The sequence below is a fragment of the Seriola dumerili genome, unplaced genomic scaffold, assembly GCF_002260705.1.
Source record: "Seriola dumerili isolate Sdu_G_001 unplaced genomic scaffold, Sdu_1.0 BDQW01000645.1, whole genome shotgun sequence".
NCBI lineage: Eukaryota > Metazoa > Chordata > Actinopteri > Carangiformes > Carangidae > Seriola > Seriola dumerili.
Genome location: NW_019174900.1, coordinates 847295 through 869321, shown reverse-complemented (window position 1 = coordinate 869321; position 22027 = coordinate 847295).

Sequence of the window (22027 nt, the reverse complement as noted above, 5' to 3'; positions counted from 1 at the left end):
GCTAGTTGTTGGTCAGTCACAAATTTCTGTATTTTGTAATCTGGATAACTTAGTCACTAGTCACATATTTAATCACAGGTGTTTGGTAAGGACTGGATGTCATTATTCAGAGGACACGTCTAAACAATCAAAGTTTCATTGAGCAGCCAGAAGGCAGCTAAAGTATGGACACCGTGTAGGAGAGTCAGCTTTACTGCCACTTTATCCCATCTTTTACTGAAATGAATGGGTGCCATGTTTAATGGTATCCAATTATTAAAATGTACCCATGAGCTCATTATACAGTAACTTTATGATGCACAAAAATAACATTATTTCACTGCAGTGTACATTGTGTATTTACCAAGGAGGAAAATTGTCTTGGGTTGGGTTTGCTAAATGCTTTTTAAATAGTGAACATTGTTGACTTATCACAGAGATGTGAAATTCCAAACATCATTAATTGCTACATTGCAATTTCACAAGAATGAAGCCAGGACCATCATTAGCATGTCAGTCCTGCCATTAATGTGTTTTTGCTCCATTTAAATAGAGTCAGATCATCCAGGACACATCAGGAGGATGCTGGAGTGACAGGGAGAAAGGGAGGACACGGGAGATGAGATGGTTATTGACATAGATGGAGAGAGGTCAAAGAGGAAGGAGGGCTGATGGGAGGATATAATGTCATAACAAGGACAGCAGGAGGGAGTAAAGGCTAGAGAGAGAGAAAGATAAGGATGGCTGGATTAATGACGTGAGACAGGAACTGGACAGAGAGGGGGGGGGGGGGGGGGGGGGGGGGGGGGGGGGCAAGGAGAAACCAAAGTAAAAGATAAGTAAGGACAAGCTTGGTGGTGGATTTTCTTTTATAACTTGGCTTTACAATGTTACATCAGCAGAGAAAGATGGGTGAAGAGCTCAGGAGAGTGGCTGTGGTTAACCTCACAACCTCTATACAGAGCAGCACAGATTCTGCCATTTAACAACTCATTCAAGTCTTCTTCCTTGAAATATATATGCTTGTAAATCAGAAAAACAAACAGTGTTTGTGAAAGTATGAGAAAGAAAGTATAAATCTCACCTTTGTGAGACTTGTCGAAGTCAAATTGCTCATTGTTGCCACTTACGGCCGTTACAGGATGAAACATTCACCGCTGTGGTTCCCACCAACTGTCAACTAACAGTGGGCAGGTGGCAGTAATGAGCCCAACATGGCCTGGCACACCGGAATGAGGCAGAGAAGACGACCTGGACAAGTGACACAAAGTTTAGCTATATTTTGGCAATTATATGTGTGGTTAACCACCACCTCCATGGTGCTGGCGGTCCTAGTGTTAAGGGATGATTAAAATCCAATTTTCTTTCTCTTTGGTTTTCTTCATTGCATATAATTCTACCCATTATATTATTAGACAATTCTATACCAAAAGTGGATAAAATATAATTATTGAATTAATAAAATGTGTTGATTTAAACTTTAAATTGTTTAAAACTCCTTTCTATTCTTAATTTGTGATGATGTTTAGTTAGGCAAATAACATTCAGTCATAATAAATGGAATACTTTAAGTTTCTTTAGCCATAAATCTAAATATTCATCAGATGCAAATTTTGACCAAAAGATGATAGTGTATAAAAATTATGAAAATGATTACAATGCAAGGCAATCCATCCATTTCACTCACATCAGCATATATAGACCTCATTTCCTGGCAAACTATCCAGTTTTTTAGTGTGAACCAAACTGTTGGACCGTCTGACATAGAAAATAGAAAAGGCACAATATAAAAATTCAAGCCAACTAATTACATGCACGAAAGATGATGAGAGTCAGAGGGAGCAAATATAGTGAATCAATCATGGAAGATTAAATGGAATGGTTTCACCTACATTATGCAAACTGTGTCAAAGAAATGTTATCAGCTTAAATCATCAAGTGGAGCCGCAACAGGGAACATGCCTAATCAAGATGCTGTAGATTTGCCGTGTCTAAATCACTGCTGCCAGGCTTAATCACTGGTGGAAAATGCTCTACACCCACGGGGAGGGGCAAATCCGAAGGAAAACATGGCAGGAGCATCCGTGTGTCCCATACAAGAGACATTTTGAAGCCTGGAGTGTTGGGTTACCACTAGCTGGTCTGATCAAAGGTGAATAACCCTCGTTAGGGCTGTGGTGGAGAAATATATAACTTAAAATAAGCAAAATGATCTGCCTAAATTTCACTTGTCAGGATTTTTAAAATAAGTATTTGTGACTTAAGAAGCTTTGACCATGGTTCAAAAGCTTGGGGCCCAGGTCAGGGGGACCCATGGAAAACCAAAGGCCTCTGATTACGGGCTCCAGCTCCACTCCACACCAGTCATTACATGTTTAAAATGTGTTTAACTGGTAAACATGAGGGTTAATGGTAGGTTTGATGTGAACATTATATTGTTTTATCTTCTATAGGAAAAAAAAAACATGAATATGCCTCTGTTCGTGGAGAGAGGCAGTGGTCACCATGGTCCCAAAGCTTGGGGCCCAGGTCAAGGTGACCCATGCAAAAAACAAAAAGCCTTCGAATATGGGCTCCGGCTCCACTTCACCACTTTTACCACGTTACAGGTAGGCCTACATGTCAATGGGGTATTCCAGAAAGCAGACAAGCGGAACAGGAGGTTGAAGCTCCAGGGGAGGACGTATTTGCAGTCGGCGTGGTGGAAGCGGAGGGGAAACCCGGCACCATAGAACTGCTACTGAAGGACGGCTGGATGGTACTTGGCTCCATGTGAGCCCTTTGAGCCATCCTTGGCCGGTAGTTAATTTAAGCTGTGAAGGAGCAACCTGAAATTGAAGGATGAAGTTTTGAATTTTGTTTTTTTTTCGTTTTTTTGTCCTGGTGGCTACTGTTTTATTTTGACATGAATTGTCGACTTATTTATTGTTCATTGGTTCCCCTGTGTTCTGTTCACTGTATTCTGTTTGTATAACCACTGACAAATTCCAAAGAATACATAACAACATAGTTTTGTGACAGAACTTACACTGATAGAGCTGACAGTAAACTAAACAAACTTTGCAGTCATTTTTGAAATTAATACAAATATTCAGGTCTCCATTCAGAATCTGCCTCATCATTTGTAGTGATACCAAGTGAGATCAGCTCTGAGAGTTCCTGTAGAAAGAGTGATGAATCTCCTGGTGGCCGATTTACTGTAAGGATAGTTCTGCTTTGAGTTAAAGAGCAAGATATTCAATGTAAATTCACCCAGGTCAATGTCATTACACACAAACTGTGTAGAGAAAATGGCTGCAATCCCTACTCCTGTCCGGTTTCGCCTAACTGACTGACATAAATTATAGTTTGGAGGTTGAGACTCTGATACACCAGGAATTCTGTTTATTCCCACACAACAAATTCTTTTCAGCTATCAAATCATTGACCAAGAAGGATTTGTTAGCCAATTTCCTGATATCAAAAAGAGCTCATTTGAGCTGTTGGGAATCTGTGACAGGGAGGGAGACTGTTTGTGCCTGAAAATTGACAAATTTGAGATTATTGAGACAGTTACCAAAAGGTCTGTGATTGCAAAGAGGTGTTTGACCATGCCACCAACTGTTTAAGATCAAGGATATATTCAAAGACACGTAATGAGGTCTGTCTCATCACTGGAAGACACCTTTGTGCCTGAATGGTCCGTGGTTCTTTCTGTATAATAGTTCACCAATTTAACTGAACTTTAGCTTGTCAGTTTTAACCAACTCCTTGATTAGTGAGGATGGTGGAGGCAGGGGGGGTGGGAGGTCGCTGGGTCCCTGATTGGGACAGAGACATTGTCTGAAATGCCTTGGCTATGAACATATTGAGGGTTCACACTGATTGTCTGTGTGCACTGTCCTTCGCGCTTATCCAGACATTCTTACTCGCAAATGGCATCTGAAAGGGCATGACTTAAGGTTGGCACTGAGAAGTCTGGATCCATTTAGCATCCATTAATGTTGCAGATGTCTTGAAATAAGGCAATATACTGTGGGATTTCTAAGGGAGAAATAACATATTGTGCTTAGAATAAGTAATCCTGACTAAGATAAATGCACTTGTACTACTGCTAGAAGAAAGATTGGCTTGCTCAAAGAAGAAAAGAAATCTAGTTTCTTTACTTCTGTATTGAGGACTCAGTAGTCATATCCAGAGGCAGTATATTATGGGCAGAACAAAGGATGCAGAGACAAAAGTCCATTGGTGGTCAAGGTGAAAATTAAAATGCAAGACCTGTGGCAAGATAGTAAACAGTGACAGAAAGAGTGCAGGTCTTTTTTTATTATAAACATCTTGACTATTTATTAAAGGTTATCGGATAGGTTCTTGGATCAGCCGATACACACAATTTGGTTATTAGGATCGGAAAATGAAAGAAAAATAGCATTGTGCAATCTTAGTAAGTCTTTTTATATGAAGAGGTCATGTCCCAGTCGTGGATGGCATGTGAGAGGAATTCTGTCGGCAGCACACAGGGGAGTGTCGCAATGCACTGAAGTATACATGAGGTGGAAGGCATAATAACATGTCATGAGATGCATCTTTCATAGATTTCCTCTTTTGAGAAGGTCACCACAGGCACGGTTCCAGTGGCACTGTATGCAGTTGGTTTTGCAGACAATCAGGACAGGGGGCTGAAGGGCTGAAGAAAGGTGCTGAGTTCTTCTACAGACTGACACAAACAAAAAGAGAAAAAACAAATATCACCACAAAAACAATTCAGTCTTCCCTTCTGAAAAAAATGCATATGCGAATGGAGCAGCGGCAGAATGAGTCTGTTAGTTTGTTAATGCAGTTTCAGCAGTCTGTTTATAAATAAAACAAGTTCTAATGTATTATTAATGAAAACTGCAAATACTTTTAAATACATGTATTTGTGGATTCTTTTAATTTCATACATTTTATCTTTATTTTTTGTTAATCTCAGTTGAGCTAACATCAACATCAATCTATCGTCAACGATAGAAAAGACACCAAAGATGGTGAAGCTAAATAATCGCTGGTGTCAGTCATTATCATAATCATTATTATTATCACAATCATTAGGGCAAATTTACACCTTATTAACACTATTTCTGGCAATAAAACAACTTCACTGTAACCAAGGTTCAAGTGTTTTCAACAAATGGCCAATTGTCCACTTATTAATTGCTAATCTACATATCAGTCAGTTCTAGGTCTAGCATAATTTGATAGTCCAGCTACTGGGCCAAGAATTATTCTGTAGTTTATGGCCCACACCAGACTGAATGTGCTGATACAGTACATATAAGCAGGATGGCCAGAACATGGATTTGGTATGGACACTTTACTCTGCACCCTTGGGCCTGGAGTCTAACACTGTACTTAGTGCAAATAGTTAGGTTAGACAGTATCTGCTTGAGACACTGTGTATCTCTTTGTTTTGAGACTGTTCTGGTTTCATGCATTTTTCTGTAAGTTATCTGTATTTATCTTATTGCAGTCCGCAGCTGGTGAACATGGTAAACATTGCTTTCTAAATGTTAGCATGTCAGCTGTTCTGCTGATGTAAGTTCATCGTACATATATAGCCTCACAGGACTGCTAGCTTGGCTGTAGCCACTTCATACTGTATTTATTTCAGTTGGTGGGCTAGCATAGCTTACCAAATGTAAATCATGCTTCGCCGCTTATGATACATTTTGTAATGAATAAGTAAAGAGCAGCTCGGGGAAGTTTGACATGGGAACTGGGAAAGGAAAGACACATTTTATGCTGCGTCTCTTTTCCCCTACAGGAAAGTGTAACTACTTTTACTCCACTTATATCTGTTGCAGTTGTTGCCTGACCATATAAAACGACATGTCTGCAGCTGTATGAAAACCCCTTGTGTGCCTTCAGCCACACAATTAAATGCAGAACTTACACACTTGTCAGGATATTATGACTGCTAGCAGAAGACAAAAGATATTACTAAAGACTGCACCTTAGGGCCCTGCTGCATACCAATAACATAAATATACTCCTTTGTCTCCAACACTTAGTCTCTCCCTACTTATTCTCTCTATATGTCAACCTTGACTTCCATTGTTCTATCGTTTTCTCTTCTCATTTTTTCACTCAAAGCCTCTTCATCCATCTGCAGTGTAACACTCAATCTCTTTCTAGTTAACTCTGACTGGCTTTATCCTTCACACTATTGGTTTCTCCCATATTTTTGCCGCTTTTCATCCAATCCCTTATGCTTTCACTCTCACCTCCCTGCCAAAAGGGTCATCACTCTTCCTCCAGTTGGAACAACAGCTGTGATTTGCAGTTTCACATTCTCACTGTAATTCATAGCTTTGCTGTTATTTAAATCAGCAGAGGCACACGTCTCCATTTCATGTTCGAGAAATTCATCCCTGCATATATACATCTATATGCAGGGATGTCATAATAAATAAAAAAGCCGATTGCTGCTCCTCAGAAGGAAAACAACCTTCATATGAGGAAAAAAAAATCTAATTGTAGGGATGTAAGTCCAGGTGGAGTTTACCCTTGCACAAATATGTGCATTCAATTTTGTTACCATCCATAGCTGCACGAGTATAAATGTGTGCATCCTTACTTATGACAAATAATCAATACTTACCCACCACATTTTTTTCTCTTGTGTAATTAGATAAGCCACTGAGTGCAGGCATTATTCATCCATGCAGACATGAATCTATCTGTTATGGTGTCTGCCTGTGTAACATCAGTATTTACTGCTGCCTGACAAAAAAAAAACAAAAAAAAACAACTAACCAACATTTCTTCATTTAACTGATAGTGAATGCTTTCTCCAGCATACAGGACGTGTATCAGTTTACCTGGGATCAAGCCATGTCAATGGAAAATGCATGAATGTGTCTAAACAATTTTTCTCACTTCAAATCATTGAGATTCAAGATAAGTGATTCTGCAGCAATTCATAAACAGAGATTAATATCTGAGGAATTAACAGTGCTAACAGTCTGAAGCCATGTTAGCAGCTCTGGGTTAGCATGCTAGAATTTGCTAATCAGCAAATTCAAGCTGAGGCTGAAAGGAAAAAGAAAAATCATTAGTTTTGCAGGTATTCAGTAATGAATCAAAGTGTTAGATAAACAAAGAATTACCTGATGGTCATTATAGAAAAGTTAATGGATCAATAAAGTTATTACATTTTCTCTTGTGGGGAAAAATGAACACTTGTACTTACTTTGATGGAAATCTGTCTAGTGGTTGTTACAGGCAAAGATGTCAACCTGCTGGTGGCTTAGTGGAGATGAAGTCACAAGGATACGTTCTCTGGGTCCATGAATGCCTGCGCAAATCTTGCGAGTTTCTTTCTGAAGCATTGGAAACTTTTCTTGGACACATCCAAGATTTTTCCACTATAGGTTCTGCCGCCAATAATTTGGCAATAATATCTGGTCCGCCAAATTATTTTGATAATCATATTTTTTTATTTATTTTAACAATATCTGCAGTCCCGCATTAAACTGTAATGCCCAAATAGAGATATACTCCCACCTGAAGAATGCTTTTACTTTCATCCATGTCACTTCTTCCCTTCCTCTTAAGCAATTTTGCCTACAAAATTTTCCTTTTTTTTTTTTTTTTTTTGCAGCAATGCTTTATTTCAAGCTATTGTGAGCTTTTATTCTGAAAAGTTCTGACAGGAAGTTCCAAATTTTCTGTTGTTTGCTTGACAGACCTCTGAAATACAGACATACCATAGATGATATGAAAAAATTAACAACAATTCAGTAAATCAGCTAAATGTGTAATATGTGACTGTGGGCTGCAGCGCCACACATGTGAACAAAAAATAAAATAATTCAAGTTGCATTTTTATCAATCAATTTCATAAAATTAGTCCTTGTTTCTGTTCTGGCCGCCATCTAATGGATTAGAAAAAAAATTGTCCTGTGTCCAAACTTACTGCCGGCCCCTGCCGTAGCCTATTCCATGTCTGTGGGCCTGAATACTTCCTGAAGCCAGTCTATATTATGATATGTATTATGTAGTAGGCTGCCGCTGGGAGTGACCGCAGTGTGACTGGACCTGGTTTGCCTATCACTCTCAACAACTGCTGCTAGGGTTGATTGAAACAGACTGTATAGATATAATTAAGAATTTAACCAGAGGTGACATGGCTTTGGCTGTTGCTGTGATTGTCGCTGTAGCCACGGCAGAGCTTTGGTGAGTATGATCAGGCTGTGACACATTACACTGGGAACACTCTGCCTGCATTGCACTGCATGAGTGTGGCAGCTGAGGTCGCTGAGCTGCTGCGTAGAAGCACACACGTGTGTGTTCTCGCTCTGCTGTGTTGCTGCTGCTGCTGCAGCTCTATCTCTCTACATAGAGTTTCCACCTACATTCATATTTTCTCTTGTCTATGACATATTTGGATTCAACTATGACACTATAGTGGAAGGTATCAGTTTTGTGTGATCTCGTTGGTATGATGTTAATATGACATCAACAGGTCTTCAGTACGCGCACCACGTGTCTCACATGCATGTCATAAAGGCAGCACGCACATGCGATGCATCCAGTGTGTTCCTGGCTTTAGTTTATACTACAGTAGGCGTACAGTAGGTTATGTTGGCTGAGCATTGTATTGAATCTAGTGTATTTCTAAACTCCTTTTGGTGTATTGGTAACACATCTGTCATATTTAATAGAAGCACCCTTGTGGAGTAATGATGCCTTCCTGACTAATGTAAATAGTAGTCACAATACAACTATCATAGCCGTATGCATTGTATGATACACCCGCTGAGCACTTTATTAGGAATACCGCTTTAACACGGGTTAGTTCATTCATTTGCTCTCAAACAGCCCCAGTTTCACATGTCATGGATTCCACAAGATGTTGGAAACTTTCCTCTGAGATTCTGCTCCATGATGACATGACTGCATCACATCATTTCTGCAGATTTGTCAGCTGCACATTCATTCCTCCAATCTCCTTTTCTACCACATCCCAAAGGTGTTCTACCAATTGATTTGTATTATGAGGCCCAAAGAGTGCCAAGAAAACATTCACCAGCCTGGACTGTTGACACAGGGAAGGTTGGGTCCATGGACTGATGCTGTTGATGCAAAAAATTCGGACTCTACCATCTGTGTGCCTCAGCAGACATCCAGATTCATCTCTCCCGACAGCTCTGACCAGTCAGAACTCTTTCATCAACAAGGCGTTTCTGTCCACAGAGCTGCTGCTCACTGGATGTCTTTTGTTTTTGGCATCACTCTGAGTAAAATCTCTAGAGACAGTTGGGTGTGAAAATCCCAGGAGATCAGCAGTTTCAGAAACACTCAAACCAGCCCATCTGCCACCAACAATCATGCAGTTTAAAGTCACTGAGATCACATTTTCCCCATTTGCTATTTCATGTATTTCACTGCTGTCATTTGACTGGCTGATTGGATAATTGCAGGAATAAGCAGGTGTATAGGTGTTCTAATGGTAGTGCTCTGTGAGTGTAGATTCAACCACAAACGCAGCAATAATCACATCAATAGCCACAGTTTCATCCAACCCACAGCCAGGCAGAGCAGCTGCAGCTGTGCTCACAGCCAGTGGCTGTGTACTGTTTCACCTCGGCCTAATGAGCAATAAACGCATAATGTAAAGTGTCACATCATGTCTCCTTTCTATATTATGTGCAGAGTGTTTCCTTAAACTGAAACAACCCACTGTCCCTACTAACTGTGCCTATGAGAGGAACACAAGCATCTCAGAAAACAAAAAAAAAAAGAAAAAAAGAATTTGATGAATTTGTGTTTCGTCTGCCTGCCTCACTCCCATCTGTGGCTCGCGTCTTCGAATCTTTGCTCCTGTGCATCAGGTAGTAGCAGGAGCTAACCATCTAGTTTGTTTATATACTACTTTCTTACCTTCAGAGTTTCTTAGTAAAACTGTGTCAAGTGTCTATGGATGAATTTAGCCTTAATTTACAGCTTATCGAACTGATGTTAGCTAACTGATGGGACACACTTTCATTTCCAGTGTTAGCTTGTCATTTCATTTACATTTTCTAATACAAAATGTCATATTCTCTAATTTTAGCAAACACTGGTGTCATGAGCATTCAGACTATGGCTGAGATACGGTTTAACATAAATATAGAGTTTATTGTTTCATGTTAATAGTCTTTGTGTGTCTGTGGTGGTTTAGTTAGTCTTTCACCTTTTAAAATAATATCAAGCTATAGCTTCTATAATAAACACTTTTTGTTTTCACTCAGGAATTCAAGAGTTTTACCTGTTAGGTCATTGAACAATATTAAAATCCTTGCATACTGATGGCTCAGTAATTATATTAGCAGTGGTGGAAAGTAATTAAGTATCTGTAAGTACTGTACCCCCTGATTGTCCTTGTATAATTTGCTCTGTCCAGGGCTTTGTAGTTTGAACAGATACTTCATAGGATCTGTGTTGCATTCAACAAGCAGGACATTCACTGTTCATACCTGTAGATGCTGGGAGGTAAAGACTGGATGTCAGAAACAGATGGTGAAGTTAAGGTGTGATTTAAATAGGCACGAAAAAGGCACAAGAGGAAAACAGCAGTCTGTCGCATTGACAATCCCTGAAGCACCTTGATTTAGCATAAGAGCTCAACGCTTTGGTAAACGGCTGACATATGGAAGAGGAAACATGTCGGGTGTGTTTTATGTCCTCTGAGCAGAACTCATGTTTATTACATAGACAGCCTACCTACAGTGTTGTTGCACCAACCTTATTCATACAATATTGGCCAATACATCCAACACACACAGATACGTCAATACCAGCACATGGCACACACACACACACACACACACGTATGCGTGCATGAGCCAAGACAGCACATGTCAGCAGCTTGTGACACTGGACAAATATCACATTTAATGCACCTTGTCTACTCGAGAAGTGTGTAACCCTGCTACATGTTCTGTAGCTCACATACACAATGTAATTTCCTGCCGAACAGAACACAAACAACTCATGTATTGGTAGACAGGTTACATATATGAAAAGGATGAATCATTCATTCATACATTTCTTTTTTTTATTGTTTTTCCTTTGTGGTCAGACATTACTTATGATTTATAGCAGGGAAGCTGGAAAACATTGCTGCGCTATGTACCACACAAACAATATATAAATACAGTGTACAGTAGTGTCCGGAGTAAATGTGAAGCAGAGTTTGTTTTTTTTCATTGGTGTGTGTTGATCTGTTGTGAATTGTTGCCATTTTATATACATGTAGCACTAAATAACCTACAGCTGCATCTCTGTGCATTCTTATATGACGATATATTATCTCGACATTGGAGAGTAAATTCTGTTTATCGTTCCTAAAAATTCAGAATATTATTATTAGTAATATTGTTTACAGATGCAGAGCATTGATGCAAAGTTCACACAGGTCACTGCTCTCTGACTTTTTGCTTTCGTAAATCCCACAACCACATGATTCCTCCAAACAAATTTGTGATGGAACACACAGTGATATTGTAGACAATAACATCAATGGATGAACTCAGCTGGCCTGCGCAGAGCCCTGACCTCAACCCTTATCTATAAAAAATCTGGGATGAGCTGGAACTCAGAGTGGGAGCCAGACCTTCATGCTCATGTGTCTGAATGGGAGCAAATACCAGAAGTGTCATTTGTGAGTGTCCAGTTACTTTTGGCCACATAGTGAGACATCGTACACACTGTAAAACCTGCAAATCTGCTGAGTGAAACAGTATAACTATAACCATTCCGAGTTTTCACTACTTAACTCTACATTAGTGCATTTTGAGATTCTCCTGGTGATCCTACACACTGATTCTTGTTACTGTTTTAGTTCCACCAGTGGTGTGGCAGTGTTGGTTGATCCATCATGTTATTCCAGAGCGAAATGTCTGAACAACTGTTGGACATTCATGATCCTAACAGGATGAATTGTTATACCTCTGGTGATTTCTTATATGGTCTGCATCTCTAAATGAATAAAAAAAAAAACCATCAAACAAAAAACAAAATAAATGGCAAGTAAACAAATTTGAAAATGTTCATTTTAGTAGTATTAAAGGCTGAGTACACTTACTTATTCTGACTGATTAGAGCTCTTCTCAGGTGGAAGCTGAGTGAAGATTAAAAATAATTTTAATAATATAATAATAATAATATTAATAATGATAATAATAACAATAAAGTTTAGATCCCAGACTCTTGTTTTGGTTGGTGTCTCCCAATTTCCTGACTTCTTTTTTCAAACTTATTAGTAAGATTTACATTTTTCAGTAGCTATAGTGGTGCCCACATACTGTATATGTAACAAGGTGGTTGTGATGTGTGCGACAAACAAAAAGTTGACTTGTGACCCTTTTTTTGAAAATAGACTTTGACAGCACATTATATTTTCAATGCAGGAGCTTATATACATGGATATATTGCACTTACACCAGCATGTGCTATTCATATGTCTCTGCAGAGACCAAAGAGTTTCAGTAAATGAAGATACTGATACAGTACATGATAGCGTAGAAAATGGATGGGTTGGAAGACTTGCATAACATCCCATGAGACACGGCTCCGTCTAAATCTAAACAAGAAACTCTCCAATGGTTTCTCGAATCGAAACTCAACATACAAGAGCTGCTAAGATTGGACCGAGGCAGACGTAGACGTGCAGGCTTAGATCATGAGCAGAAACAGTTTGATTCCCAGAGCTTCTGCCCTATTTCAGAGTAAACATCAACTTTCCAGGGGCCGCCGTGATAAACACTCAACATATGGTAGATTATATCAGTACATATCCAGCCTGCTGTCAGATCTGACGTCAGTGTAGATCAGTATGGGAGATATTAAGTTGGATAATCACATAGTAACGTTTGCCACGTTTAGTGTCTCGTTCCCTCTGGACAACGCAACGCAAAGCTAAAATCCTAACTGCTCTCATGTACTGTAAGGTACTTTTTAATCAAGTGCCTTTATTATAGAGGCACAGATAAGATCCTCATTTGCATAGGCTAGTCTTAAGGATCTGTCTTGTAAATAATTAAAATAATTAACAATGTCATTACCACTTGAAGTTATGATATGTAACTTTTCAAACCATTCAAATGTCTAAGAACTACTGTGGTATATATTTTGTTGAGTTGTGGACTTAAATGATCTGAACTTTTTATCCAGTTTTAAGCCTCATTTTAATGACACATATTTTTTAGGTCTTGGTTGTTTTTAACTATTTATTTTAATCAAGATAAAGGAATTTAGTCATCAAATGTAAGCGGCGGCCCTTCCGAGACCTCCTGTGTCCACCAACACTGAATTATAATCAACTGGTTCAATGGTTTTGGAGAGGAGGAGACCTCTGTAGAGAATTTGGCTCCAATAACAACCTCCTGAATGATTGACACAGCAGGAATCCCGGTTAAGATTGATGGCAGATGATGGCAATTGGCGGTGAAGGCAACAACTCCTATGCTACCTGCAACTTCTTGACATCACTGATTAAAAACAGCTTATTAGACGAGCATAAACTCATGTACAATGAATTAATGTCGATTAAATATTATTCCTGTCCATAGAAAATCTATACTTGGAATATCAAATGCTCACTGCACTGTAGCTTGAGAGGTAACTCCCCAATGTTTGCTCCTTCGGCAAATGGCAGATCAGACAGACAGGAAGGAATCACAGCAGTCTTTAGCAGTCACATCTTCCGACTCTGCATTCACAGTTAGATTTATCTTTATTTAATCCATTACCGACCATTAGCTCACCAGCCTAATTTGGCTATACTGTTTGTTTCACTTCTCATCGAATATTGCAACACATGACACACATGGATGCAGATTAATAGGTCAAGAGAGAGAACGACCAAAGACGGAAAGAAAGAAAGGAAATCACCAAAGACAAACCTGATCGTAGCTTTATGTGTTTAACAAAGTGGCAGCAGAGCTCTAATGCAGAGTTACTGCAAAAAAACAAACAAAAGAAAAAAAAACCATGAGGGTGTGGAATGCACATGAATAACAGAGATGTGGATTATTCTGCTGAGGAAGTTTGACAGTTTGACAGATGCTTCAAGATCATCACTGAATTTCACTGCAACTGATGTGAATCCAAGCTGATAACAGCCGCTGTCATCCAAGAGGAAGTAAGTGACAAACTTTTAAAAGCCACACTGGTCGAGTATTCAAAGACAAAAAGAACTTGAAGGAAATAATCCAAAAAAAAAGATTCTCTGAAACTTGTTAAGTTAGAATCTGATCTCACAAACTGTAATCATAGACAAACAATAGCAAAACAAGTGGCACTTTTCAATTGCAGTAACTTTATGTAATATATCATGCCACTGTTTTGTTTTGCACTTTGCTGACGGGTTCATAGAACTAAATTTTAGCACTGCCCTGGAGGAATCAGTAAATGTCACTAAATGACAGTTCCAGGTCTTGATGGTTGTGACTGGTTCAGCAGATGTAACAACAAAAGCACTAATAACCAACTTTTACTGCTACATCTGTAACCACTGAGTTAACACAGAAAAATAATGACTCACATGTCCACACTGAGTGTTTGGGTTAGATTTCCTTTTCCTCATCTGTGTTTCCAGTGGTGCTACCCTCCACGGTTGGGTTTAGGTTAGGTTAGTATTTGGTGTTGGAAAGATGACTGCCTGGGGTTGGGCCTGACGCTGGGTTCAGGTCATCATCAGAGGAAAACTGATCAGTGAGGAACAGACCTTGACACAGCACCAGACCCAGCAGGACCCTGGATTCATTTTTTTGGCGTAGCTCCGTTCACGTACAGTACAGTACTTTTCTCTGTTTATTTTTTTTTAATGGAGCTATATTACTGTATGCCTTTTTTCCCTTTTAGAGCCAAAGCTGTTTTACCTTTTTGTCTTTTGGATGAACAAGCTTTGCCTTACAGTTTAGATTTAGAGTTTCTCCCTGAGAGATAAAAAAAAAAAAAAACCAACAAGCAAGGTAAGAAATAAGAATACAAATACACTGACCTGTTGTCAGGTCTGTGAAGCTGAATTTAACCCATATTAACATTTGCTTGTCAATATTGACTTAACTTGGCTCAACTTTTTTTTGTAAAGTAAACTGCGTTAACTTTTCAATTTGGAAACAACTTTGTGAGTAAATTACCCAATTAATATCAAAGTTATTTGGTAAAGAGCAAAGTTTAGCATAAAGCTAGCTAATGTGATATTTTATGATATTTGCCAAAATAACATTATAAGTTAGCTATAATATTACTTAACACTGGCATTGATTTAAACTAATTAATCTATTTACTAGCCACCCTTCCAGTTTTAGCATTAGTTTGTTGTAGATTTCTTTTAAAGAATTAGAAACAACTAACATTTGGTAGTTAACACACCCCAAGTGTGTAATTAATCTTATAAGTGAATACATTACTTGTTTGTTTTTTATTGTAATGTGACAATGGAAATATCACATTATCCTTAAGATGTAAAAAGTGACAAGTATTTTTCTTACATTAGTTGCAGTGGCTCAGTTTCTAGGTAAATCACATGGTTATCCAAAGCTTCACTAGTGGTACAGGCGTGTCTTACTGATGGATAGAGATTCATTATGGTCTAAATTGAATTGATATGATCCTTTTGTATAAGTATTACCTTTGAAGAGAGTTAAAAAATATGTATATCGATAATTATTTGCAGCCACTGCACTGCCAGTTTAGACAACTGCAGGTCTTCATGCGGCATAGAACAGTGTCCTGGAATTTCAGGACATTTTCTGCATTAAAATCCTACTTGCACAGAAATAACACATCTGCTGCGTCACAGAAGGCGTTCATGTCTGTGGTCAGTTGGCACGTTGTACTGTGTCCGTTGTCTTGCACAGGGGAATGTCACGTTTGACAAGACACTCCCAAAACTCCCACTTAATTTTTTTGATATTTTTAATTAAGTGTTCAGTCCTACTGACCAAGAGTGAATCCAGCCCAGAGTTCAGGACTCTGATTGGCCAGGACAGGACTGCTGCTGTGCGTAGCCTGTCAGAGGCTATAGAGCCTGTGAAACGCCTTGAGTAATCTGATTTCTTTTTCTTTTTTCTTTTGGTTGTTTCTGTTTGTTCTTCGTTATGTGAAAAGGTCAGTTTGTTCAGGTGCAACTAATTGTTCATTAAAAGTTGTTTAATGAAACCCAGAACCTCACTCTGATCTGCTCATTAACTATAATCTATTGACAATATTGAAATGACTTTATAGCATGAAACTTTCTCTGCTTTGACAAGTCGAACAGGACTGTTTGGCTTACTTTAGCAACATGAACGTAACATAACGTGAACATAAGAGCAAACCATGAAGAATAATGTACAAAGATATTACAAATAAATTAAAGCTTTGCCAAATACTGTCACAGCTTGACATATTACATACACAGCTACAGTGGGCATGGTTTACAGTGGGCATGGTTTACAGTGGGCATGGTTTACAATGGGCATGGTTTACAGTGGGCATGGTTTACAGTGAGCATGGTTTACAGTGGGCATGGTTTTCAGGAATATAAATTGCTAAGGGCTTTTGGGTGAGCACATGGATGTGGGGTCAAATACTGAGGTCATAGAGCCAGCAGATTTTATGTTGCTTTCATAAAATTAATGCACAACTTCCATTTGCTTTTCATGTTTGTTGTGTATCTGTGTTAGCCTGAATCAGTTATATGTCATGTAACATGGAGACAGCAATAATAATGATGTTTAGTACTTCGTAACAAACGGCAAATGAGTCTGAGATACGTTTCTATGCTCCATGAAGTGGTCGATGCAAAGAATGAGTTATGCCCACTTGAATACCTCGATCAGTTATGTATACACAATGTTAATCTCTGTGAATTTGATCAGCTGTCCTGAAATCCATGTTACCCATAATGCCAATGGACAGCAGGGACGGGTAGAAAAAGTGAATTCTTAAAAAGTAAAGCAATTTGAAACATAAAATATATTATTGATGTTAATAAGCAGATTATAGATTTCACACAAGCGCTGTAAGAGGCTGTCGTATTGAAAACACAATTTAAATAAATGATTGATTTACTCCTTTTTTAAATCCACGTAGCCTGGGTAAGAGAAGAAAAAAAAAGGGTAATTAAACCGTAAGGATTTCTGCATTGTTTGTGCCACTTTGTGCCCCAAATGAGTGCAGCTCAGTGCTCACATCATGTGTAAGGTAAGTGAACGCTGCAGTGGGGATACAGAGATTAGAGGAAGTCAGATACCAAAGAAAGCGCTGGTGAAAAGCTGCTGCGGCTTCCCCCTCAGGTTCTGTCAAACATAAACAATGAATGCATCCACTGAAGCATGTGTTTCTATTATCAGGAGCTATTGTTGCATTCTAGTGAGTTTTATTCCATCTGAGCAGGAACTATAAATTGCTGATGGCTTCCAGAATCTGAAATGAACAAATCTGACAGCTATGGAGCGGCGATGACCAGAATGTAAAACTACACCACTGAACGTGAACCCAGTTTTCCATGAGAACTGAAAACTGACACTAGTTTGAGTTGATTTGTTCAACACCTGTGAAATCTTTGTTTCTGGTTCAAGTTGCTTTGCCTCTGGGTCAATTTGAACTAAAAAAAAACAGTTAAAAACAGCCAAATAGCCCCTGGGATACTGGTAATATTCATACGTTTACTATTATAAATTCATTTCTTAGCAATGCCACCACCTATCAGCAGGTTGACTTTTTTTTTTGAGTGACATGTCTCAACAAGTATTGGATGATTGTCATGAAACACACCGATGAACCCCTCAGAATGAAACATGGTGGTCATTTTGGGTCCACAAACTTTTCCTCTAGCACCACTATCAGCTCAAAATTCAGTTTGTCCATTAGTTTAGTTTTGCGTGGATTGGGTCATAAACCAATGATAGCAGCAGCTAGAGCAGATAGACAGCAGCCCCCTCAAATGCTAGCATGCTGAAATGCTAAACTAAGATGATGAACATGGTAAACATAAGCTGTGTCCCAATTCAGGGGCCGCTTCCCTCGGAGGACAAAGATGTTTCCCTTGGCCATCGTAGACCGCGAAGGCTGAGCTGAATTGAGACGATCTTGCCAATGGTGGATTTTGGCTTTGCATCACCAGCTGTGCTCACCCTTACTGTTGCACGGTTCTTGTCGCCTAGCAACCAACCAACAGTTGTACCGTTAGCTGTTCAACTGAGCTCAAATCCAATACTTACCAGAAGTGTAATTCCCTGGCTCTCTGTCAGTGTTGTTTGCTGCCATGTTATTCTCATTACCATTGCATGAATCTGGGGATATCAAGGATCCACCTGTTGGAGCCATCAGTAATCTACATCTGTGCGCTGTAAACTTCTTCCAGACATGATTGGGACATGACTGATGAACGCCAATCAGTGGACTGGGGTACACCACGAGAGAGGAGACTAATCAACGGCAACCATGAGGCTGAAGTAGCTTAAACATTTGAAGGACAGCTGTAGGGTAAAGGCTGTTGGGAATGTGTTTAAATGAGATTTCAGTGTGTTCTTAATGCCTAGATTTGCAAACAATGGCATCTGTGGATGGAAGGAATGTGAGCAAGAACTAATGCACAGCTCCAGATGAATGACTATCTTTAAAAATGCTGTATGGAGAATAATACAGTGTTTTTTTCCAATCTTTTCTTTTGAGTGTCTTCACAAAAGCAGATAGTATAACTTCTTATGGGCACAATAGAGCCAGCTTTTTAGTCAGGGTTTACTTTTAAGGGTTTCTAGATTATCACATTTTCTGTCATTTTGGGTTCCCACTGTCCACTTCTGCCCATTGTAGCTTTCAGAACATAATTGTGCAGCGGCTGCTGCATCACTAATGCAGGATAGATGTTCATTTCACAACTAAGCTTTACACTGTTGGCAACTTAGCTAGCATTCCTATCCAGCGTGACTTCCAGCGAGGATAGAGGAAGCTATAATATCATCTGGGACTTCCTGATGGTTTGAGGGTTTCAAGGGTAGAAGCAGGCGATGCACTGGGGGAAAAGCCCTGGCAGAAACTAACAGGGTTTTCTACTTTCACACCACATTTGGTTGCCATTTCTGTTGTTTACTTATTGATGTGGATTGATTTTTGCTGTGTGGTCAGATGGAAGTAATGGTGGCTGAAGAGGAATTTGTGCTACTTCAGTATTAAAAAACAGCATAACTTTTCACTCCTGACAGAACAGAACACTTCTAGGAATCGAGGAAAGCTGGTTGACTTTCAGTGACTGTGCAGTTTGGAGTAATTTGGTTACTGTGGATTAAATTTACAGGCAATCAAATCAATTAATGAAATCACAAAGTGTATTACTCCACATACAGTAGGTCCAATTTGAATGAAGACATAGTTGACCTCTTTAAAAAAAAAAACATCTGGTCCAGATTTATGCTTCAAAGCCAAACAACCAAACAAGATGAAATAAGGCACGACGACTGGAAAAGTGTTGCAATAGAGACTCAAAAAAAGTGGACAAAAATGCCCAGGTAATGTGCTGAAGTGACTTTTTGATTGCACCAGTGACTCAGTATATAAAGATGGCCGACATGCCTCCACTCCACCAAAATATCTAGGCACTGCCATCTTGCACTAATGATGTCATTTGGAGCCAGAGTCTGTGCAGTTGCGATCGGCCAGTGGAGCTGCCTTATCTGCCTTATCTCCCACCAGACTCAGCTGCGAGTCAATCAAAGCTGTCATTCAAGACACTGCACCCCCTTTGTACATCATCTAATAACTAATTAAAAGCAAACTTATCAGAATTTGCAAATATATGTGAATATGTTCAGTTGTTTGATTGCTTTTGGAGAGTGTCCGGAGAAGATGATCATGTCGTCCCAGTAAAACTCCCCGACTGGAGATGGCTTTCTGTAGAGTGGTGGTTTCTGGGACTGTAACTCCTGGGCCCATGCTGGTAAGATCGTTCTCTTTTAACAGTTCAATTTAGATCCCACATGCAAACACAGAAAGGTTAAAGGCAGTTTATTGTGATCTTGAATAATGGATGGTTTTGGTTTTAGCTTGTAATGGCAGGGAGCAGGCAGTGGTGCTGGGTGAAGGAAAAAGGTACGCAGAGGGGCTTTAGGCCAGGCAGAGCAGACTGGGGACACGATGTGAATTGGTATACTGTGTATGCACGTGCACACATACTATCTTTTCCGTCACAAACTCCTCCATCTTCGTCAAAAAAACTCACAATTCCGACTCCAAACTCCTCAAATCCGAAAACAAGCAAAAAAATCAAATCCAAATTCCAAAAGTGAGCTAATCTCTCTCTCTCTCTCTCTCTCTCTCTGTCAAACTAAGGGCCCCACCTCCATGGACCATGTTGTCCGATGTATGCGGCCCCTGAGGACACAGTTAAGACTTGGCTGGATGTGGCCAGTATTCAGGGATTTGCATTACCCCCTCTGCTGTTGGCAAAAATATGTATCGTCCTTTCTTGTCCTTGTGCAAAATATTGCTTCAAAGTGAGGAGTTCAAATTTCGGTTCAACTTAAAACAAATAATGTCCAGTGTTGCTGTGTTTCAGCACAGCAACCACGAGTGTCGGACTACACTGTGTGTAATGAGTGTAGGATCCCAGGTGTATGCACCCTACTGTGCCTCTTATTTCTCCCTCTTTGGCACCTTATTTAACATCTGGAAACACATTAAATGACATTAATTGATACAAATTGTTCTTGAATCAAAAAATACATTTAAGGCATTGCAGAGAGTATTACCTCACGAGTCATATCCCCAGCCGTATGTGCTCACCTTGGTGCAGTGACCTGACGTGACTAGGAAGAGCTTTGCTTATTACTGAGGCGAGATGCACAGCGAGCAGAGAGAGCTGATGGGCTCTTTTTCCCCCCAGCAGTGGCCTTGATACGGTCTTCACATGCACTGATGGGATCCCTGTTGAATAGAATATAATATAATGTCTTTCCTGCAGTCCACCTCTCAGTCTCACATTCTCCTCCAAGCAGAGGAGAATTATACTGAAAATATGTTTATTATTGCTGATGTAACTGGTTATCCAACACTTATATCTATTGCATGTGTGTATGTGTGTGTGTGTGTGTGTGTGTACAAATATTACATTTGCTGTGATATCGATGCAGTTTTATGTAAGGCAACAATTCTTAGGTACAAAGCTGCTATTATTGATGAAATTCCATCCACAGTCATATTTAATATTTTAGCTATCTTGACAGAAGATGAAAAAAATACACAACCAAAACCTCTAAACCCTTCACAATATATACAGTGCATTCAGAAAAGTCTTCAGACCTTTACACTTGTTCATATTTTGTTATACTGCAGACATACACATTCAGTATATGTCAGGTAGGTATGTGAAGCTATGTTTAATTCTGTGGCTCTGCGAGAGGATACGAGGAGAGGGAAAAGATGAGGAAAGGATGGAGGGAGAAGAAAGATGTAGGGAAATGTGCTAACGATGGCAGAATCTTATTGTGATAGAAAGAGTGTATGTATGTGTTCATTCATCATTGTATTTTGGATTGGAGATGGGGCAGTAGAGGAGGTGCATTTTTTTGACTGTGGATGATGGATCAGCTGTTTTATGGTTGAGGGAAACATACCTTTTGTTTTCCAGGGATATATGATCTATTAGAAGATTCTTCCACTTTGTGATGTTTAGGTTATTTTTTGATTTCCAGTTTAAGAGGATGGTCTTGGCAATAATTAGGGCTGTGAGGAGAAAGCTACAAGTAGCGCGGTGTAATTGTAATGCTGAGAGAGTCCAGAAGTCGGCATTGGTGCTAATGGAGAGGTCTCATTTGCACTTGAAAACTGGGAGAGATAATGAGTTGCTGAGAGTTGTATAAATTCTAAATAGAATTTCTTTTGACCTGCAAGATTCAACATCTTCTCTGTTGTAATTGGATGAGTTAGACTGCTGAAAGATCTATTGAACTTTGATAGGATTGTCAATTTTAATTGCAGGGATTGCAGAAACTGTTTATTCCCAATGCTGAACTTTTGGATTAAATGTTTAAAATTGACAAGGGTATTCCCTTGAATG